At 34.5% G+C, this 24,330-nt stretch overlaps 1 protein-coding gene and 1 pseudogene across 1 annotated transcript in view; one reads left to right on the top strand and one right to left on the bottom strand.

The window, feature by feature from the left end:
- LOC125837709 (acetyl-CoA acetyltransferase, cytosolic 1) overlaps positions 1 to 24,330 on the bottom strand; it is a 392,637-nt gene that overhangs the window by 61,470 nt on the left and 306,837 nt on the right. The gene's annotated exons all lie outside the window — the stretch shown is intronic.
- Positions 1,464 to 4,275, top strand: LOC125837729 (uncharacterized; annotated as a pseudogene).

The raw sequence follows: 24,330 nt of genomic DNA, 5'->3' as shown, positions 1-24,330 counted from the left end.
CCAGTGAAGAAAGGCAAAAAATTCTGGGCACCATCATGCATGAGAGCATATGTCTTTTGTGGTATAACAAATCCACAATTTCTTCAATTCAAACCTTCAGCATCTCAAATAATGAGCAAAGCTTAATATTCTCTGATAACAAATGAAAACGAACTCCCAAAATCTCAATATAACAGGCTCCATCTTGAAATTTAGAATCATGATCAAATGAAACTAGCAGAGTTCCCTATTGAATTTTATTTAGTCCCTTCAATTTGAGGCATCTAAAGGTAGAACATGCAAGTCACAACAAACTAATAGGGAAAATAATTGTTTTAGTCCCTGTGTTATTGCCTTATTTTGGTTTTGATCCCTATGATATCTTACTTCCCAGGTTTAACCTTTAATTAATTATAATCAATTATTTTATTCCTTCTACTAACGGTGATAACCAATACAAACAGATTTGTTAGTTCTGTCAAGGGCAATTATGGCACTTCACAATAAGAAACACTTTTATACGGAAAGCAAAACCTAAACATATGAAGAAGTTCACAAATCGTTCCATAACAACTTTTCTCATACACAATCATATTCAGCCCTCCTCCCTTCTTCCATTAGGATGTCAATCCTCTAATACAATGATGACAGTGACATACTATTTGTTGATTGATGAGCAATTATTCTCTTTAGTTGCATCCCCTCTTATGTGAGAACACAATTTAGCAACTCCTCTTGTTACACCTACAATAATTCAGTGCACTTGTTGAAGAGAAACAAAATCATTTAGTTAGACAATGAAACTCCGTTATAAGAGTGGGCTACAATTCACACCAACGTGTAAGTATTTGATCAATTTATTAATTAGCATAATCTTCACTGTTAATTGATAAAAAGAAATAAAAACCTTAGATTACATGGCAATCTTCAAGTAAATTTAGTTATAAGATTACTAATGCAACAATATAATTTTGTTGGATTCTATATAATCAATCATTTTTAAAAATATATTCTAGATTATATTATGAATATATTGTTATTGTCATTAGCATGTTGGGTCTAATTTTATGCTTGTATTGGTTTTCTGTAAACACAATACAGTGATGATTCTACTTGTATTGGTTTTCTGTTGGATTTGTATCATTTACATTTTTTGTTAGAGCTATTTATTATAATAACTCTAATATATTCTACTTTTTTTTCCACACAACAGACGAAGGTGAAGATTCAAATATGTACACTATCAAACTACATTATAAGGGTTGGTGGGTTTTTGAGCCAGTGATGAACTTGTTGATGGACAAATCGCTTATTATGATTATTGCAGGGGAGATGAAAATTCCATCATTCAAAGGAGAAGGTGTATGAAAAGGCTGAAAGTTAATGATAGGAAAGTGAAATTTTGGTTCAAGTCTGGACCTTATTATGAGACAAATATAAGGCATTTATCAACTGATTTAGATATATATAACCTTGTCAATGAAATGCCTGACAGTAGAGAGGTGGAAATATTTGTCGAGCACACAGATAAGGACCAATGGAACTATGACGTGGTTGATTCAGAGGGGAGCCCATTACAGGACGAAGAAGGTTTGATAGATGTGAATATAATAGAGAAAAGTGATGAGAGTGATGCCACAAGTGAAGAATGTGAGTCATTTCATGATTCTAATTATTCAATGGAGGAAGATGATGTGATTTTTGATAAAACCATCGACTCTACTGTAGAATGGGTTGGTTTCAATGGGAAAAATAAAGATAACCAAGATAAAGGAAAAATTATAGAGCTTGGAGTTGCCTCAAACATGTTGGCTATGTTTCCTAACTACACTCAAGAAGATGATTGTGCAACATCAGATGAGGAGTTAATGAGTTTACATGGAGATTCAGATGATGAAAATCTTAAAAGATCCATTGTTTTTAATCCAACTAGGGATTTGGAGGATCCAAAATTTAAGTTTGCGCTTAATATGATTTTCAGTAATAGCAAAGAATTCAAGTGGGCGGTTGAGGTACAAGCTGTGTTACAAAAAAAAGACATCAAGTTCAAAAAGAATGAAAGTACAAGATCGAGGGCAACTTGTAAGGTGTCAAATTGCAAACGGTTCATATTTGCATCAAAATCTAATCAAGATGAACCTTTCAAGATCAAGACAATAGGCCTTGACCATTCTTGTGGCAATTAAAGAGATAACAAGACTATCGACTCTGGTTTTTTAGCTAAGAAGTACGTAGAAGAATTTAGAATTAATCCAAGTTGGGGAGTAAAAGAATTTCAAACTCATGTGATGAGGGCTCATAATTGTACCTTTACTCGGAAACAAGCTTATATGGCAAAGAAGAAGGCATTAGATCTAATAACAGGAACTAAAGAAGAGCAGTTTGATATGTTATGGAATTATTGTGCTGAGCTAAGGAGGAGTAATCCAGAGACTACATGTATCTTGAAGTTGGATGAAAGTCCAGAAACAATGGTCAATAGCAGAAAAAGATTTTTAAGACTCTATATATGTTATGCAGCTTGAAAACAGGGATTTTTAGCTGGATGTCGACCCATAATAGGGGTTGCTGGATGTCATTTGAAAGGGCACCAAAAAGGGAGTCAGTTATTGACAGCAGTAGGCATTGATGGAAACGACAACATATATCCTATTGCATTGGCAGTAGTGGAAGGTGAACTGAAGGAAACATGGAGTTGGGTTCTTACACTTTTTGATTAAGACTTAGGAATCTCACAAAATCCTTTTGCATGGACTTTCATTTCTGATAAGCAAAAAGGTCTAATGCCAGCATTTGATGAGATAATGCCAGATGTTGCACATAGATTTTGTGTGAGGCATCTACACAATAATTTCAAATCTGAAGGTTTTGGAGGACAAACAATGAAAGATATCCTATGGAAAGCTTCCAGGGCAACTACAGAACCTGAATTCTCCAAGCATATGGAAGAGATGGCAAAATTAGATTCAAAGGCCCCTGAATGGTTTATTAATAAACCTCCCATTCACTGGTCAAGGGCTTTTTTTTCTTCTTTTCCAAAATGTGATGTTTTATTAAACAACTTGTGTGAGTCATTCAACAGTGTACTTCTACATGCAAGAGATAAGTATATTTGGACAATGCTTGAATTAATTAGGATCTATATGATGTCGAGACTTCAAAAGAACAGAGACAGAATGATAAAGTATTGCCAACAAATCTGCCAGAAAATCATGTTAAAGCTAGAGAAAAATAAGGCTAAAGCTGCTGAATGTATTGCCATTAAATCTGACCAATTCCACTATCAAATTGAGGATATCTCTCTTAGACTATTCTCTGTCGATCTTAAGGAGAAAACCCGTTCTTGTAGGAGATGGGATTTAACAGGAATTCCTTGTAGTCATGCTGTTGCAGCTATATGGGTTAAGAAGGATGAGCCCGATATATATGTTCATGAATGCTACACAGTTGAGCAGTATATGAAAAGTTATAGTCCATCCATCTTGCCAATTGCTAGCACTGAGCAATGGCCTAAGACAGGGATTGAACCACCTCTGCCACCCATATACAAAGCACAACCAGGCAGACCAAGTAAACTAAGGAAGAGAGGAATTGATGAGACAACTCAAAAAGAATCATATTCGAGAAAGCATACCTTGTTAAAAACATCAAGAAAAGGCAGAAAAAAGAAGTGTGGATCATGTGGAAAATTAGGGCACAATAGCAAAAAGTGCCCTATTCTTACGGGAAGTAACCACTCTGAAGTTCAACAACAACCAGTCCATAAACAAGTCGAAAAAGAAGTCCCTTCTACACTTAGTAATGCAGCAATAGAAGTAAGTAATCAAATAAGTTGATTCACTTCACAAGGATAATAACATTAAACATATTTACTTATTGTAGGTTTCAAACACCATTATTGAGAGTGTGATATCAATGCAGCCCAGCTCCTCATTTGTTACTGAACAAATTGTAATTACCTTTTCTTGTTCTCGACTTATTTTGTTTGTATCAAATCTTACGAGCTGACTTGTTTTCTTTGTATATTGTAGGTCAATCAACTTAACAAACAACCAAGGGTATCACAAGATCAATTGAGGAGTTCTGCATTCGTTTTAGAAGAAACCGGTGACCATTCTACAGAAGGTACAAGGCCACTTTTCATCGAGAGAATGGGAAAACAATATGTCCCACCATCAAGATTACAAGAAGCACTTTCTCAAAGTAGCAAGAGAGTGGGAAGTAACCCACGAGCCAAAAAGAAAAATGTTCCTTGAACAAAGAAGTTACAGAAAATTGATGACAATACGTACTTGAGTTTAGAGCTAGTTCTTTCTCTGTGACTTTAAAGTTAATCATACTCATGGATGATTGAGTTTTTCCTTTTTAAACTCTATGCAACTTAAATATTTATCTTTACATTGTCAGTCTTCATAACAGTTCCCAAATAAGTTGCAGGCTAGGAAAAAGTTTGGATATCACGAGAACCAAATCTCCAAAACACAAGAGAATCAATTCATTTAATTCTCATGAGAATTTGAAGTTACTAATTTAGAAACTTTGGATCAGCTTTAAGTTCAAAAATAATTAGTTTACTAAGTTGCTTTAGCCTATCAATTTAATTTCAAAGAGCAGCAAAATCATATAATTTTATGTCTAATTAGAACTTTATTTCCTTGATATAAATCTCAGTTAACAATTCAAAAAACTAAGTGCATTTCACAGGTTATCTCAATTGATTCTCAACGTATACCTAAATTGAATACTCACTACCAAATTAGAATAGTATCTGAGATGCTGAAAAAAATTAAGAGAAGAGAGAGGATTAATACCACTAATACAAAGCGTCCTTCAATTACGAGAGCAGGCTTGTGGAGATCTCTATAAAATGTTATGTAGAGATGTAACCACCTTATCTCTGTTGCAATTCTCTCTAAAAGTAATTACAAACACTCACCAAACCTAAAAACAACAACACAATTAGCTTGAAATAGTCATCGCCTAATCCAGGATATGATCAGAGGAAAAAAGCAAGTGAAAGATGTATAATAAAAAAGTAGACATATAGTTATCGTGTGCATTGATAATCAACTCACAAACCGCTCCTTTGGTTTCCCTCAAGAGGTCCAAAATAGGATCAGTAATGCTATTGTTCAAGATTACCTTAATCCCTCATACTTCATCACGTGGTCCTTTAACCCCAATGGTATCTTCTCAACCTAATCAGCCTATACAATCATCCTACACAACTTTAGGGAAGGCAACAAAGTGGCTCACATACTAGCGATGGAAGGATCTAAAAGAGCCACACTAAATGAAGTAAAGTTTTGCAGCTCTCTCCAACGTGGACTGAAGAAGCCCTATTACAAGATAAAGAAGGAGGAGTTATTAGTAGAAAGTCTAATCTAGCAGTTTGTAATTACCTAGCCAAACTGGGCAATCTTAGTATCTTAAGGACAAATGTACTAACTAGTAGTTTTTTAGCTAATGTAGAAGTTAATAGAGATGCTATTACTATAGGACATCCAGTTCCTGGATTAGTCCCTAACCATAATGTAAGGGCTACCTAATTATGTTTAAATAAAGATCCCTTTTGAACAAAAAAAAAATCAACTCATAAACTTGTCGCTTAACATTTGTTGTATCACGCATCTTCATGATAATTTACTTGATCTTGGGTATTGAAATACAGAGGCGAGAAAAAGAGGGAAAACAAATGGCCGGTCTATCAGCAATAACATACATATAATGAACCAAATTCTTAACAAAATTCCATGAGGCATTCCTTACGCTAAAACGGTGAACACCAATATTGCCAACAAAATTAAGCCCAACATGATCAGATACTTGAATATAATGTTAGGAAGAAGCAACCAAAAAAGTTATGTCAATCAAGAATAAGAACCAAAATTGCACTTCATGTGACATTGATACAATCCATAACAAGAAACCCAACAATTGATTAAGTTGACGTTTACCTTCATCACATCATTTGGGAATATATACTCAAACAATAGGTGCATGTTAACTGGATTAACCCCATTTCAACTAAGCTTTTGGTGAAGATGCAGCCTTCCATGACGAAGTACAATCATGTCTCTCTAGTATGGAGGGAAGGGGCACGATCTCTTTCAAGACTTACTCTCCAAAAGAAGGCTCAGTGTACAGGATAGTGATTCCGTCCATGTCCATTTCAATGTAGTATGAGGGAGTATTCTTAGGGGCGCACCGATAATTGAAAAATAAAATAAAATACGAAAGAATTCTAAACGACTCTATCGGCCATATCATTTATCAAGGCTAACACAACTTTCATTTGATACCATTTTTGCATATAAGATTCGGGAAGCTTGTAATAGCAAAGAACATGTTTGGGTGTGTTACCCAAGGGCCTATCGACTCCAAGTGAGTTCATCTCGGCATCTCATCACTTTAATGAGTTGGTATTACGACACATTTTCACAATAAACATATTCTTGGATGTACCTTCATATTTCACTGCCAATAACAATTTAGTTTTTTTAAGGCCCACCTTTCTCTCAATACGCCAAGTCTCATTTTGCTCTTAATTACATGAGTAACTAAGGAGAAACATAGTATAGGTTGAGGTTTATGACTAGCTATGTATACAGCATACAGGTCTTGGTCAACTAACATGATTGTAGGAGATTCTAATTGACATTTTTGAAGAGACAAAAGAGCAATTTAGGTTGTCACTTGTTTAACTTCTTTCAGCTCCAACAACAATTCAAAATTATAAAGAAGACTATGATTAATTCATAGATTTCACAATTCATATTGCAGAAAATGATTAATTCTAAAGTTGAAAAGCCAATCCTAATTGTTACTGCAATTTTACCCACCTTAATCTTGAATGAAAGAAAGTATACCTCTGGCTCGAATGAAAAAATGGAGAAGAAAAATCAAAATTTGAGCAAAACTCACTCCTCTATGATTTTTCTCTTGAAATTTCATCGATTGAATTTTCTCATTTGAAGACAAGTTAAAAATCTACAAAGAGATGGAGTGAGTTTAACTTCTACAATGCAACACTTTTACTTTGACAGAACAATTTCTTCTGAAATGTGTTTGTCACGTGAATCCGAATTTCTTTTTTTACTACTATTAGTTATCACCATGAGTAGAAGGATTAAAATAATTGATTATAATTAATTAAAGGTTAAACCTTGGAAGTAAGATATCATAGAAATCAAAAACAAAAATAAGGCGGACTAAAACAATTATTTTCCCAAACTAATAAGAAATCAGAAAATCTCCAAAATTTTGGATTCAAAATTTCCAACAGAAACTACATTCGTACAGATGAAAATCAGGAAATACAGAGACGAGAAAAATAAGACAACAAAAATCTTTCAAAAGAAAAAATCAAAATGTTTACATTTACCTTTAGATGTAGAAAGAGAGTGAATTGGAAGAGACATGAGATAGAATTGGAGAGCAGTAATTGTGAAGTCAATTGATCTCACTTTACATTCACACGTGGAGACTATGGGTGTGTTTGGTATGAAGGAAAATGTTTTTCTGTAGATTTTTCACTTATTTTCTAATGTTTGGTTGGTGTTTCGAAAAAGATTTTTTAGTGTTTGATTTATGAATGAAAAATATTTTGAGAAAATATCTTTTATTTTTACTAGAGAGCTAAAATAATTTTTGAAATTGAAATTGAAAATATTTTTAAAAATTAATTTTTTTTTGGGGGGAGGGGGGTTGCAGGGGGGCTGGTGCACGGGGGATAGGGATGAGATGGGTAAAAAAATAAAAATTAAATATTTATTAAAAATAAACTTAATTTTTTTCGGAAAGGGGTCGCGGGTAATGGTGGGGTGGGTGAAAAAAAAAATTGTAATTGAAAATATTTTTAAAAAATAAACTTAAATTTTTTTTTGGGGGGGGTGGCTGGTGGGGTGAGGGGGATGGGGGGCTAGTGGAGGGAGGGGGGTCGAGGGTAGGGGTGGGGTGGGGTGAAAAATAAAAAATTGAAATTGGAAACATTTTTTAAAAACAAACTTAATTGATTTTTTGAGGGGTGGGGTAAAAAAAATAAAAAATTGAAGTTGAAAATGTTTTTTAAAAACAAACTTAAAATTCTTTTAAAAACAAACTATAAACTATTTTTTTTTGGGGGGGGGGTAGGGGTGGAGTGGGGTGAAAAAATAAAAATTGTAAATTGGAAATATTTTTTTAAAAACAAACTATAAACTATTTTTGGGGGGGGGGGGTAGGGGGCTGGCAGGGGAGGGTAGTAGGGGATGAGGGTGGGGTAAAAAAAAATTGAAGTTGAAAATATTTTCTTAAAAATAAGCTTTAAATTTATTTTTCAAACAAAAATAATTGTAATTTGAAGTTGGAGGAGAGTTTTGGAAAATGTTTTCCTTAATTTTTGAAGGAAAGTCATTTTCCTTAAATTTGAGGAAAATGAGTTGATTTGGAAAATATTTAACCCAACCAAATATGGAAAAATTGAAAAAAAAAATTTGAAAAATATTTTCCTTCATACCAAACACACCCTAAGAGTCCTTCCAGGATTTTATGGCCAATCAAAGTGGGCCAACAATATTGTACATATTTGACTGCTTTTGGTACAACATTGGGATGCAGTGTTCGTCCTTGGTGTTGTTGCCTTATACAATAGAGAATATTGTTAATTTTATTAACTTGTTAATTCATAACACGATCGTTACCATTCCTGATTATCATCGTCAATTATTATGAAAATAACAAACAACAATCATCATCAATCATCATCATTACATATCACCAACCATTATCATATTTGTTAACATCATTAACTGTCACTATCATCGCCCATAACTATCAATGGTCGTCCATCATACTTTCATTCTTGTCTATTGTTTTTTTCCCCTTTATTTATGTTATCTATTACTTTATTATATCCTTTTAATATATTTTTCCCCTTTATTTATGTTTTTTTCATTGAGGATGGAGATTTTTTTTTTTTTTTTTTTTTTTGTGGTTGTAGATGGAAAGCTCTTCAACATTTATCAATGGAGGTTTTGGAGAAGATGAGAAGTGGGTCTTTTAATAAAGAAGAAAATTTAAATTGTCAGTGCCACGTAACATTTTTACACTAGTTTGGGGGTGTATTTTTACTCCTCTACACGCCTATCAAATGTGAGAACACAACTGTTGTGAAAATGAGTCAAAACTGTTTATTTATTGTGATTTGAAATAGTTCTAGGGGTAATAGAACACCCGCAAACTTTAGGTGTCTTTTCGAAAATTCAGGTGTCATTTTATGTCTTTTCTCTTATTAATAAGAAATTATTATTATTCTTATATATGTGCTCATAATTAATTCACATTAGGGGACACAAGCAACAAGTACTAAGTAATGATTATTGTTAAATATAATGTTTTGTTTTCATTATTACATAATTTTTATTTTTCACCCGATGTTCGAAGTTTGTATTTGAGTCTGACTAATTTCAGATCGCGCACTAACCAATTTGGGGAGTGACGCTTCCAATAGAATTTCTTCATACCAATGGTTTGAACCCGAGACCTCTAGTTAAAGGTAAGACAATCTCACCCAAAGGAGAATTCAGTATTTCAAGAAAAGGGGTGCACCATTGCTTTTAAGATAAGATCTAAAAATTTATAATAATAATAATAATAATAATAATAATAATAATAATAATAATAACTTGGCGAGCAAAAGATAATAAATTACATTATCACAAAAATATTATCAGTTTACAATCGTACTCGACGTGACTTCATATTTTGAAAACGATCTATAATAACATCACTAAAATATCTTACGGTCTATCTTACAAACTAAACAATCATTCAAAAATTCTTCACAAATGCGATGTAGATCATTTTTGATGAACTTCATTGAGGAGAATGTTCTTTCCACACTTGGCAGTAGCAAAAGATAAAATTAACGTCAACTTTTCAAGTAAATAAACAAGAGATCAAGTTTGACCCAATTTTATTTTTGCCATCATCGTGGCAAGATTCTTAATCCCCTTCAAGTTTAGAAACTTGCCTTTCCAGCATAGACAATGAAACGATCAAGCTCATAACTGAGATATCAAAGTTGGTTACCACCAAACTCACTTTTGTAATACTCAACCAACATCATTATACTCTTGTTAAAATTAACAAATGAATCAGCCGGATTCAAACTAGTCATACCAAGGAGTAAGTCACGTCATATCCTTAAGTCACTACTCATAACATCAAGACGATTATTAGACTCCTAAAATTGCAAATTAATGATTGCATAAAACACTTCCACATAAAAGTGATGTAAATATGAAACGTCAGACTTATAACACTTTGACCTTAGACAGTCTTCCGTCATTTTGGAAATTAAAATATCATGTTTATCACAAAATGAATAAACCTCATCTGTCAAAGACTCCAAACTACTCTTTCTCATTGTTTGTAATTAATCAATCCCATAGCATTGGCGATATATTAATCTTCTTTTGTAAAGTTTAGTTCAATTCATTTGTAAGAAGCAACATCTTGAACATCAAATACCAATTAAAGATAAATTCAAATTTTTGAATTTTATCTTAAAGGTTTCCTGCTATGAGTTTATCAAGATCATGTGGAGAATCTTATTTCATATCTTTAAGCACATTAGCAATTGAAGAAAATATGATTATGAATATTTTCCAAGGTCTTGAAATGGGACCCCAAAAAGTACTACTCAATTGTTGGAGGTAGGGATGTTCACGGGTTGGTTTGGATCGGTTATTGGTCAAAACCAAAACCAAACCAACTTAATTGATTTTAAAATTATCAAAACCAAACCAAACCAAATATAATATACATTTATCGGTTTGGTGATTATCGATTTCAGAAAAAATCCCAATATATGTTGCACCACTGTTGAAGGCCCACATCTATTGTGGGTATATTTCAATTACACAATATGTTTGGATCCTATATAAAGTATTTCTTTTCCTTTTTGAGGTATAGAAAATAATTTACTTCCTTTATTTGTTTATATGTAATTAGTTTAGGGTTGAGTCATTAACATATAGGTCGGCTATTTTTTCTATATAAGTAGGTTTCTTTGTACAAAATACTCATTCAAAAATACAAGAAGAATTTTCTTTACTTTTCTCTATTTACTCCTACATGGTATCAGAGCAGTGTTAATCTAAACTTCACTGCGTTTTTTTTTCTCTCCTTTTTTTTTTCCTGAAAATGACTAATAATCAAAGTACTCAACTCCAAACTACTGAAAAAAGTGATGGAATCCCCGCAACTAATGCAGTGGATTCTTCACATGCTTTCTACATTCACCCTTCTAATTATCTCGGCATGAACTTGTATCCACTATTTTTTATGGAAGGAGTTATGGTGATTGGAGAAGGGCTGTTATCATTGCTCTTTTAGCTAAGAACAAGCTAGGATTTATTAATGGATCCGTAGTTGTTCCTATTGGTATAGAACTTCAAAAGGCTTAAGCAAGATGTAATAATATGGTCTTGTCTTGGCTCTTGAATTCTCTTTCAAAAGAGATTGCTGAATTTGTCTTATATTCCAAAGTGCCAAGGTCTTATGGTCTGACCTAGAAGAAAGATTTGGTCAGGCTAATGGGGAAAAATATTTCAATTACAAAAGGATTTAAATGTTGTAGTTCAAGGAAATTCAAGTATTTGTAATTACTACACGAAAATGAAAAGTTTATAAGATGAGTTAGATGCTCTTAACATTTTTTCTGCTTATAGTTGTGAGTGTGAATGTGGTGCAAAGGAAAAAAAAAGTGAAATTCTATTAAGATGAGAGACTACTCCAGTTTCTTAAAAGGTTGAGCGACACTTTTATAGGTGCTTGGAGTAATATTTTGTTGTCTTCTCCTCTCCCTAGTATTGGCCAAGCATACACCCTCATGATCCAAGATGAAAAACAAAGAGAAATTCATGTTATTCCTGCTTATTTAGGAGAATCAACATCCTTTCTTGTTGGTAATAGAGGAGGTAGGATATTTGATGAGTATACCAATCACCAAAACAATCCCATAAAAAAAACTTGACATGTAATTACTGCAAATAGGACACATTATTGATCAATGCTATAAGATTCATGGATTTCCTACGGATTTCAAATTCACTAAAACGAAAAGGTAACATAAAAGAGCTATGGTCAACAATGTTTTTAATACTGCAGAAGCTAATCAACAGACACTAGACAATTCTATTGATCATGTTTCTCTCAGTTAAGAGAATGTTGCACAACTTATGCAACGTTTGAAAGAAAATGAACTAGAAATTTATAAGAACTGCTGAAGCATCGACAAACTTCACTTGTGAAGGTATGACCAATTTTTTTAATTCCTATGCTTGTTTGTGTAAAGTTGTCAGTGATTCTTGGATCCTAGATAGTGGAGCATCTGAGCATATGACTTTTAATAAAAATTGCTTCTATAGTTTCAGTCTTTTGCCTAAACCTATTATGGCGACTCTCTCTAATTCTCACAAAGTAAAAGTCACTCATTTGGGATCTGTGTATTTGTTATCTACACTACTTCTTCATAATGTTGTAGATTCCTTCTTTCAAATTTAGTCTTGTTTCTATTCATAAATTGTGCAAACAATTTCAGAAATTCACGCTTTTCACTCCTAACACTTGTTTCATGTTGCAAGGCCCTTCACTGAAGAGCCATCTAGTGCTAGGTAAAGAACAAAGAGGTCTATATCTCTTCAATTCAAGTCAGCCAACAATTTTTGAAGAGTTTGTCCAATTTCAATCCAAGAAATCAAGTTGTAGATTTCACAAAGATTCTATCAGTTCTAGAACTAATAGTTTACATTTTTCAAATTCAGTAGCAAGTGTATTCATGTTCTAGTTTCTTTGATTCAAAGGTAAAAGAAAATTTGCTTGTTGCATCTTTGTAAAATTTTTTTTACTAAGTACAAAGAAAGGTGGAACTGTCCATTGCACAAAAGAGTTTGCTTGTTCCATCTTACATCCTTCTTTAGCTAATGTGTCTAATTCTTGATTTTCTTCTCGAAAACCATATTGGATGAGGGGGTTCCCTAGTTGGTGAAACAATGCCTGCAATCATTCAAAATATTGATATAAGATGAGCGGTTAGTTGCAATTAATGACCTCTATGGAGTCCTTATTGATTTCCAATGGTATTAACCCATTTGAGAGAGCAATATCAAGGCCTTTTAGTAGTGCCATAATTTCTGCTTTGGTGGCAGTTGTGTTATATATGTTACCCATATATTCAACAATCATGTTGTCGTCTTTATCTCTGATTACTCTTCCAATTCCTCCCTTTCCTGGGTTTCCATTAGATGATCCATCAATATTCAACTTGTATCCATGGATGGAGGCTTCCATTGTACGTGAACAATTTTCGGTTTATTCACTTTCTGATTTTTTCAAGTCAAATACATGTACTTTATAGCATGGTTAAAAGGAGTATTAATTTGAATGTTATTTTTTGTGTTATTATGATAGTTATTATTTCTGCTCAACCAAATATTCCTTATGTGAAAAGGAAAATCATCACATCACTGTAATTGCTTTTTGATCGTGATGCTAAGGTTTTTTAGAAAGTCCAACCAATGCTTATCGAGGTTGTTGATGAACTTGTTAATGGTGTAAATGATTCTCATATTTTCTCAAAGGTTTCTTACGTTGGGGGATTCTAGAAAAATATGTTTGGTGATTTTTGATATATTGCAGTAATAACAATTTTTTATTTATGTATGTTCCTATTAAGCTCAAGTAATTACAAGTAGGAAGTCTTTCATGATTGGATAGCCACAGAAAAAATTAATTTTATTTGGACATCGTAGATTCCAGATCCAATTGAAAATTTAGGTTTGGCCTGAGGGAACGATTTTATTGTTTTAAGTAGATGATAAACTGAGTTGGTAGTCAGGATACCTTTTTTTTAATCATAAAACCAACTTGGTTTATTAGGTTTATCTAAATTTTGGGATATGTAAGTATAATTTATGAGATTTATAATCTTTTTAGGCATGCAGTTCAAAATATAGTTTTTTCTAAATCCCAAATACCATCATTGATGACTATATCGTCTGCCGTCATGGTAGATTCCTTCATGGATAGTGGACCATGAATCATATCCCTAATTGTTCTTTAGTTTGGGAGCCATCTGTCTAGCCAAAATGATGTTGATGATCCATTTCCTAGAATCCATTCCATTCCACATTTACAAATATCCCATCCTAAACAAATATTTTTCCAAATCCCGCTTCTAATGGTTGCGTTATGTTCATGGCTTGAGAAGACACCAGATTTAGTGTATTTATTTATAAGGATGAATGCCTAAGTGATTGGGGTTTATTGAATAAGCGCTAGGATAGTATTGTTAGAAGAGCAAGGTTTTAGGTTTTTATATTTTGTGCATCAATTCCCCCTTGTGCCTTATCCTGAGTAAGCATATCCCATTTGATAAGATGTATTTTTTTTAAAGAATCAGTTGTTCCCCAAATAAAATTCTTGATCAATTTTTTTTGGTGACATTACATGGTAAATTTATATATTGCATCACATGTGTGGGGATATTGTTCAAGCATGCCTTTGCAAGAGTCGTTCGTCTCGTGATATTTAAAAACTTAGTCTTCCAACCAACTAATTAGACTGCAAATTGTCTATTACAAACTGATGGTTGCTCTTAGTTGGTTTCTTATGAAAAATTGGAAAACCTAGATACTTGCCAAAGTTACGGCCACTTTTAATTTGCATAGCACTGGATATGTGAATTTGTGTCTCTTTAGGGCAATTCTTAGAGCAAAATATTTTGGACTTAGAATGATTTATTGTTTTTCCAGAGGCTGCACTAAATTCCTACAAAATTTTCTTGATATTACGACAGTTCTTGTCTTCTGCACGGGTCATTAAGGTCAAATCATCCGCAAAGAAAAGGTGTGATATATTAGGTCCTTTATTGGAGATTTTGATGGTTTTCAGCTTTTTTGGTGCACCTTTGACTCAATTCTCCTAGACAGTATTTCCATATATATTATGAAGATATATGGTGATGGAGGATCTCCTTGCCTTATTCCCCGAGTAGGTTCAATATAATCAATACGATTTCCATTTACTAGTAATGCCACACTACTAGTTGTGATGCAATACATTATTAGATTTACTATGTTGGTGGGAAAGTTGAAATAATGGAGGGTACTTCATATAAAGGACCACTCAATTTTGTCAAAAGTTTTTTCTAGATCTACTTTTAAAATCATGTTTTCCTTTCACTTATCTGAAATGCGACACCTGGATGATAATGGCTTGTCTAATTTTTAGAAAGCTTGTTTGGTAAGGCCCGATAAGTTTGTTCATTAATGGTTTCAAGCGGTTTGCAACTATTTTTGTTATGATCCTATAAGTAGTATTGCAAAGGCTAATTGGCCGGTAATCCTTTAGGGTACAAACATTTTTATTTTTGGGTATTAGACATATATGAGTCATATTAATTTCCTTAGGAATGCATTCATTTTTTAAAGCATTTTTACATAAGGAGATAACTGACTTTCCAACTATATTTCAATACTTTTGGTAGAAGAATTGGTGTAATTCGTCGGCCCTGGTGCCTTAAAAGATTGAAAAGACTTAATAGCACTAACGATTTCCCCTTCGGTGGGAGTTTATCCTAATTGGGGAATATACTTAGTTTCTAGTGTATTCAGACCTATTTCAACTGAAGTGTTAAGGGGCCTTATATTAGTAATCTTAAACAGATTGGAAAAATGGGAGAAAATAAGCTCTTTGATGTTATTGTGATCGTAGAGCCATTTTCTAGATCCGTCTTGTAAGGCAATAATTATGTTTCTTCGCCTTCTATTAAGTGTGGTAGTGTGAAATTTTTTGGTGTTCAAGTCTCCCTCGTATAGCTAGTTTATTCTGGATTTAAGCTTCCAAAAATCTTCTTCCAGTTTTAAGATATTATTATATTCATTAATGAGGTCATTTTCATGTTTTGAAAGGAGCTTGTTGTGTAGTTCGGAGAATTTTGAATTCCATGTATGCGCCTGATAACTCTCGTATTTTTATAAAAAATGTTTCCAAAAACATCGAGATTCCACCTTGTAACATTTTTAATAAATTTAGGTATTGCATCAGTGATGCTTAGTTTGTTTTTCCAACTGTTAAGTCAGGGTGGGAGACCCACATTGATTCGAATTTGAATATTTTGTGATGGTTATTTCGATAGTCTTGGAATAGGGATATTAATAAAGGACAGAGGTCATAATGAGTACGAGTAGATGATGTACTGAGCATTGGGAAATTTAAGGAGCCACTCATTATTTGCAAAGAAGCGGTCAAGACGTTCAAAAATAAGTTTTGACCTATTTTTAAAACGTTTATTTAACCATGTGTATCGGTTTCCCTTAAAACCCATATCGATCAACTCTCAATAGTTAACTACATCCCAAAAATCATTCATACGGGATGTACTAATAGATTTCCCCCTTGATTTGTCAGAGTTACTCATAAGTTCATTAAAGTCCCCTCTAATAAGCCATTTACCATTATAATTATCTTTGATAGTTTTGAGATTTGGCCAAAGAATTTTACGAATGTTCCTATGATTACTAGAATAAATACAACTAAATAACCATGATTCATTTGTAGAACGAATTTTAACCATGGAAGGGATTTCCTGGCTAGTAGTTGCAATGTCCTCAAGCTCTAGCAAATTGTCATCCCAAAGAACAACTAAACCACCTAATTTCCTGTCACGATCCGAGTCTAGACCCCGGATGCGACACGGCGTACTCGACCCCGAAGGGGTCTCATACAAGCCTCATAGCATATTCATTGCATAAGATACTTAGAAATAGTACGAAATTAAAACTTTTCTTTAAATCCATACAATCGAAAATACTCATTTAAAACACTTGAAACACAACAGAAGTCTATTGTCTCACATGACCATCTAAAAACAATATCCGAAACAAAAGTAGGATCACGGCCCTTTACAATCAAAAGTCTAACAATAGTCTTTTACATGAAAGAAAGAGAAAACTTCAAAGTACTTGTCCTCGATCTATGAGGACATACCACTTAGTCTTGGAGAATCTCAAATCCAAGCTTCAACTAGAGAGAAAGCAACTCACTTGCCGGAACCTACACTTGTATTAAACATAGCGAAAATATGGGTTAGCACATAAAGTACTAAGTATGATAGCCATGCAAAAACCATGCTTAAAACAGACATTTTATTTGAAAGTCATGTTTTTATGCCAATTTGAGAAAACTTCATGAACATAAGTATAAGAGACATAATATTCAAACATAACCAACATATAAACCATTACCTTCACATTAAGCCTTCACCTCAAGTAGCCCTCAAGCTATACTTTGTGCAATGTATGAATAGTGTCCCATACCACCATCCACACTAAAGTATCACATTAAGGTCACCAAAAGTGAACTTACCATTCATCATTTCCATCTTTACACAATATTCATACATGAGAGACATAAACCTTTCATAAGTCATATCAACACATAAGGACCACCACCTAGGGCAACTCTAAGTCATACTTGTGCAATGTATGAGTAGCATACCATACTACTACTCACACTAAGTAATCCTTTGAAGCCACCATAGACAAGGCACATTATACTCAATAAGTTATGATAAGGAAGTAACTCATAATACAATCCAAGTATAGCATGCATCATCTCATTTAAGCATTAAGTCAACCTTCTTCATTAACTTCATTAAGAGCACATTCATGTCATCATAATACATTAGAGAACTTACTAAGGTCCTCTCAAAGCCTACTCGTGCAATGCATGGATAGCATCCCATACTACTACCCACACTTTTTAGAACCTCTCAAGTAACTATAGTGCACATCTCACATGATGGGAATTAGTGTTTAACCGACATAGACCATGAGAGCTAGATCATGGAATCCGGTGTCTTGCCCCACACCCTTAAATAGGTGGTCTTACTTGCCTAAGGTAGGACTGGTATATGTTAGCTTAAGTGGATCCACTACCTAGGACCTATGTGGGCAAATAGTTTATGGGATAGGAAGATGTTCATTGGAACTCTAACCTAACATTGGGAGAGTTTCCATCCAACCATATCCACTCGGTGCTTAGCCTACATTCCCATAGATTATTTCATTCACATTACATTATTGTACTAAGGAGGAATGCCATTGGCCTATCGACCCAAATTACATCAATACACATGAAAGGAATGCTATAAGCCTATCGATCCATGGTACATTTAAGGATAGCTCTAGAGTCCTCATGAAAGGAATTCCATAAGCCTATCGATTCATGGTTCCTCATTACATTCGTATACTCATGAAATGAATGCCATTGCCTATCGATTCTAGAGTCTTCATTACATGCATTAATTAACACTTTAGGAAAGGAATGCCATAAGCCTATCGATTCAAGAGTTATCTTTACATTAGATCATTTATGAAAGGAATGCCTTAAGCCTATCTACTCATATCCATCAAGTCAAGACACATTCATTACTCATATATGAAAGGAATGTCATAGCCTATCGATTCATATTCATCAAGTCAAGACACATTCATTATACAAGAAAAGGATGCCTAAGCCTACTAATTCAAGATTCAACATTCACATTACTTTCATTTGTACAAGAAAATGATGCCTAAGCCTACCAATTCAAGATACAACAATACATAGAAGAAACCCTTCACATTTCATCATCATCATTCATGAGTGTCAATTGAGAATATACTATCAACAATAACATAATTACATTTTATACATGATCATCATTCTATCATTGAAATCACATGCATATCATTCACATCATAATCATACCTTAACCTTTATACAATGCCTTTCAAGGCCATGGATCATATTCATACACACACCTTAGATTAATACAATTAGGCAAGAGTAATAACATAATTTCAACATTCTATATCCATATAAACATAAACAATTCACATTCTTCATAATCAATCAATTCCCAATCACAAATCATAACTTAGGAATTTGGGGGAAAACATGGGTTCTAGGAAGAAATCATCTTAATTCATCTTTAAATCCACAATTAATTCATAATTCAATGCAATAAAGCCTTTGAAAAACGTTTGGAATCGAACTCATTCATAGATTGAAAACTAGGGTTTTTGGGGAAACATTAGAGACTTGAAATCAACTTTGAAATTGGCTCCTTGAAAGAAACTAAGTCAAGGATGAAGACTACCATACCTTTAATGGAAGAATCCCACGAAAATATTTTGAAAAACTTGAAGTCTTCACCTTGGAAGCTTGAATCCTTCACATCCAATGGAGGTTTCTAGAGAGAGAACTTTTGGAGGGGATGGTAGGTTTGTATTTTGGGTTTTGAAATAATGAGTTGTAAATGTGTTTTAATACTTTAAAAACCCTTAAAATACATTAATAAACCAGTACTAACTGTCCCTTAACCAAAGTAACTTAATAAGGAATTTACTAACCTACCCTTCAACTTAGCCGAAAATGGACAACATGCAGGTGCAAACGACGCCCCATGACCTACGGACCGTTGGTTGGGTGGCGCGCCGTCCTGCAGGTCCGTGGTTTGGGGCTGCAACTTTTCATTTAGGCCCTTGACCTACGGAGGCCATCCACGGGGCGTAGGTCCCTTACTCCAAGTTGGCATATTTTTGGTTTCTTTGGGGTCTTGGTGGTTAGGCTTAGGGTCTTCGTCAAGGACCCTTAGGGTGGTCCTTGGGGAATCGTACCTTGATGTTTAACCCCTAAACCCCTCAACCTAAGCTCGGGACAACACAATACAACATGCAACCTCATAACAAACTCAAAGACACACTAGTTAGGCTCTAGTTTCACCTATTCGTTTTACGGGTCATTACATTATCCCCCCACTTGGGAACATTCGTCCTCAATTGACACCTTAAACACATTAAGGGATTAACGAATCAAGACTAGTAAGCCATCATGCATGCAACATTATAAACAATGCACAAAACTTAGGAGGAAACATCAGCTCCATTTCAAACATGCTTAATGCAACACAAGAAGTAGGAACTACATCTACCAACTCATTATGCATCATAACTTCAACATTTCTCATTTCATTAGAGGCATTACCTTCTCCACTCATATCATTCTCATCATAACATCATTAGGCACATTATGCAACTTTGCTCAAAAGCACATTTAGGCATGTTCAATCATTTAACCTCATGAAACATATAAACAACTTATACTAAATGCACATCAACATGAGGACCATAAAGCATAGAAACTCATTTTCTCATTTAAACATAAACTTATCAAGAACATGCATAACATAAGGAGACCATGAAAACTCAAAATCACGCATGACTCCAACATATGAAACAAGCTACAAGGAGCTCTTGGTCTAAGCTTAAATAGGAATAGAAGGAAAGAGATAAGGATATCGGAACTCTCAACAACCTTACTATTCAACATACTATCCCCTACTTAGGAGTAAACCCAACTAAGGCTTAACATGAAAACAACACAAGGACCTTAAAAAGACATTCACAACTATAAGGAACTACCACATACCGATTCCTTCATCTGGATGAGCTCCTTTGTCCTTGTTAGCTTGAAGCACATAGAAACGGTTCTTCTTTGGAGCATTGGGATCCCGACCATCATAAGAAACTTGTTTGGCCTCCCTTTCTTTAGCCGTAAGAGTAGGACAATTTCTCACTTGGTGATCATGCTTTCCACAACCATAGCACCCACTAGTACCGGCTAGGCTATTCCAATGATGCCTCTTCCCACAAGTGGTGCAAGGAGGTTTAGAAAATGGAGGTCCACCACCTTTCTCTTCATTAATCTTAGGAGCACTAGAAGAATCTTGGTTTGGATCTGTCTTCTTGAACCTAGGTTGACCTTGCTCATCGGACTTACCCCTCTTCAACTCTCTATTCTTCCTCTTAAGTTTGGACTTCTCAATAGATTGAGCATACACTATAAGCCTAGAAATATTCATATCATCATGGAGCATCGTCGTATGACACTCTTCCTCAACTAGGTCGGATATACCCATCACATATCTACTCATCTCATCCCTAGGGTTTGACACCAAAGATGGAGTATACTTAGACAAGAGGGTAAATTTCAAGGAGTACTCTTCCACACTCATGCTACCTTGCTTAAGATTGATAAACTCCTCCACCTTACACTCCCTCTTCTCACAGGGAAAGTACCTACCAAGGAATGTTTTCTTAAACTTTTCCCATTCTATAGGACTCGCTTCTATAGGCCTATTGCTTTTCCATTGAGTAAACCAAAGTTGGGCAACATCCTTCAGTTGAGATGAAGCTAGTTCCACTTTTTCTATAGAAGTCACCCCTCAAGCACTCACTACCTTGTACACCTCATCCAAAAACTCTTGGGGATCCTCTCCCACTTTGGAACCAAGAAATACCGGAGGACTCATCCTTACAAAGTCTCTCAATCTATAAGCCATAGTACTCACAATGGGGTTCATATTAGCCTCAACATCCCTAGTAGCTTGAGCCTTTATGGCTTGGGCTTGAGCCATCATCAACCTAACTTCCTTATTGAACATAGCCGGGGGATCCACCGGAACTTGATTGCCTTGAGGAACTTAGTCACCTCGAAGACCTTGGGGAGGAACTCGTTCATTCACAATCTCTTCTTCCACTCTCCTTGCGGTAGTCCTTCCTGTATTCATATCCTATAAACACAAGAGAAGGATTAGAAAAATGACACTTATAGAGCTAAACTCTAAGGCACGACTTCAAGAATAATGAAAGAAGTGTAACTTCCTAACGTCCTATAGTTTCTCGCTCATAGATGTGTCGCGACTCACACCGATGAAAAAGACTCTACTAGACGTGGTTTGTGAGACATCAACCTCTAAACCATTCCCAAAACCTTGTGCTCTGATACCATGTTTGTCACAACTCGAGTCTAGACCCTAGATGCGACATGGTGTACTCGACCCCGAAGGGGTCTCATAGAAGCCTCATAGCATATTCATTGCATAAGATACTTAGAAATAGTACTGAATTAAAAGTTTTCTTTAAATCCATAAAAATGAAAATACTCATTTAAAACACTTGAAACGCAACGGAAGTCTATTGTCTCACATGGCCATCTAAAAACAATACCTGAAACAAAAGTAGGATCACAACCTTTTACAATCGAAAGTCTAACATTAGTCTTTTACATGAAAGAAAGAGAAAACTTCAAAGTACTTGTCCTCGATCTATGAGGACATACCACTTAGTCTTGGAGAATCTCGAATCCAAGCTTCAACTAGAGAGAAAGCAACTTACTTGCCGGAACCTACACTTGTAGTAAAAATGGAGAAAATATGGGTTAGCACATAAAGTACTAGGTATGATAGCCATGGAAAAACCATGCTTAAACGGACATTTTATTTGAACGTCATGCTTTTATGCCAATTTGAGAAAACTTCATAAACATTAGTAAAAGAGACATAATATTCAAACATAACCAACATGTAAACCATTTCCTTCACATTAAGCCTTCACCTGAAATAACCCTCAAGCTATACTTTGTGCAATGTATGAATAATGTCTCATACCACCATACACACTAAAGTACCACATTAAGGCCACCAAAAGTGAATTTACCATTCATCTTTTCCATCTTTACACAAAATTCATACATGAGAGACATAAACCTTTCGTAAGTCATATCAACATATAAGGACCATAACCTAGGGCAAATCTAAGTCATACTTGTGCAATGTATGAGTAGCATCCCATACTACTACTCATACTAAGTACTCATTTGAAGCCACCATAGACAAGGCACATTCATACTCAATAAGTCATGACAAGGAAGTAACTCATAATACAATCCAAGTATAGCATGCATCATCTCATTTAAAAGCATATAAGTCAACCTTCTTCATTAACTTCATTAAGAGCATATTCATGTCATCATAAGACATTAGAGAACTCACTAAGGCCCTCTCAAAGCGTACTCGTGCAATGCATGGATCCCATACTACTACCCACACTTTGTAGAACCTCTCAAGTAACAATAGTTCACATCTCACATGATGGGAATAAGCGTTTAACTGACATAGACCATGAGAGCTAGATCATGGAATTTGGTGTCTTGCCCCACACCGTAAAGAGGTGGTCTTACTTTGCCTAAGGTAAGATCGGTACATGTTAGCTTAAGTGGATCCACTAGCTAGGACCTATGTAGGCACATAGTTTATGGGATAGGAAGATGTTTATTGGAACTCTAACCTAACATTGGGAGAGTTTCCATCCAACCATGTCCACTCGGTGCTTAGCCTACATTCCCATAGATTATTTCATTCACATTACATTATTGTACTAGGGAGGAATGCCATTGGCCTATCGAACCAAGTTACATCATTACACATGGAAGGAATGTTATAAGCCTATGATCCATGGTATATTCAAGGATAGCTCTAGAGTCCTTATGAAAGGAATGTCATAAGCCTATCGATTCATGGTTCCTCATTACATTTGTATACTCATAAAAGGAATGTCATATGCTTATCAATTCATGGTACATTGACTCATTAAGAAAGAAATGTCATTGGCCTATCGATTCTAAATTATTCATTACATTCATTCATTAACTCTTTAGGAAAGGAATGCCATAAGCCTATCAATTCAAGAGTCATCTTTACATTAGATTATTTATGAAAGGAATGCCTTAAGCCTATCGATTCATATCCATCATGTCAAGACACATTCATTACTCATATATGAAAGGAGTGTCATAGCCTATCGATTCATATTCATCAAGTCAAGACATATTCATTATAAAATAAAAGGATGCCCAAGCCTACCAATTCAAGAGTCAACATTCACATTACTTTCATTTGTACAAGAAAAGGATGCCTAAGCCTACCAATTCAAGATACAATAATACATAGAAGAAACCTTTCACATTCCATCATCATCATTCATGAGTGTCAATTGAGAATACACTATCAACAATAATACAATTACATTATATACATGATCATCATTCTATCATTGAAATCACATGCATATCCTTCACATCATAATCATACCTAAACCTTCATACCTTTCCTTTCAAGGCCATGGATCACATTCACACACACACCTTAGATTAATTCAATTAGGCAAGAGTAATAACATAATTTCAACATTCTATATCCATATAAACATAAACAATTCACATTCTTCATGATCAATCAATTCCCAATCACAAATCACAACTTAGGAATTTGGGGTAAAACATGGGTTCTAGAAATAAACAATATTAATTCATATTTAAATCCATAATTCATTCATAATTCAATGCAATAAAGCCTTTGAAAAACGTTTGGAATCGAACCCATGCATAGATTGAAAACTAGGGTTTTTGGGGAAACATTAG

This window comes from Solanum verrucosum, unplaced genomic scaffold (genome assembly GCF_900185275.1).
Source record: "Solanum verrucosum unplaced genomic scaffold, falcon-dt-bn FXZP01000029.1, whole genome shotgun sequence".
In the NCBI taxonomy this organism is placed as follows: Eukaryota; Viridiplantae; Streptophyta; class Magnoliopsida; order Solanales; family Solanaceae; genus Solanum; species Solanum verrucosum.
This window is presented reverse-complemented; position numbering and strand designations above follow the sequence as displayed.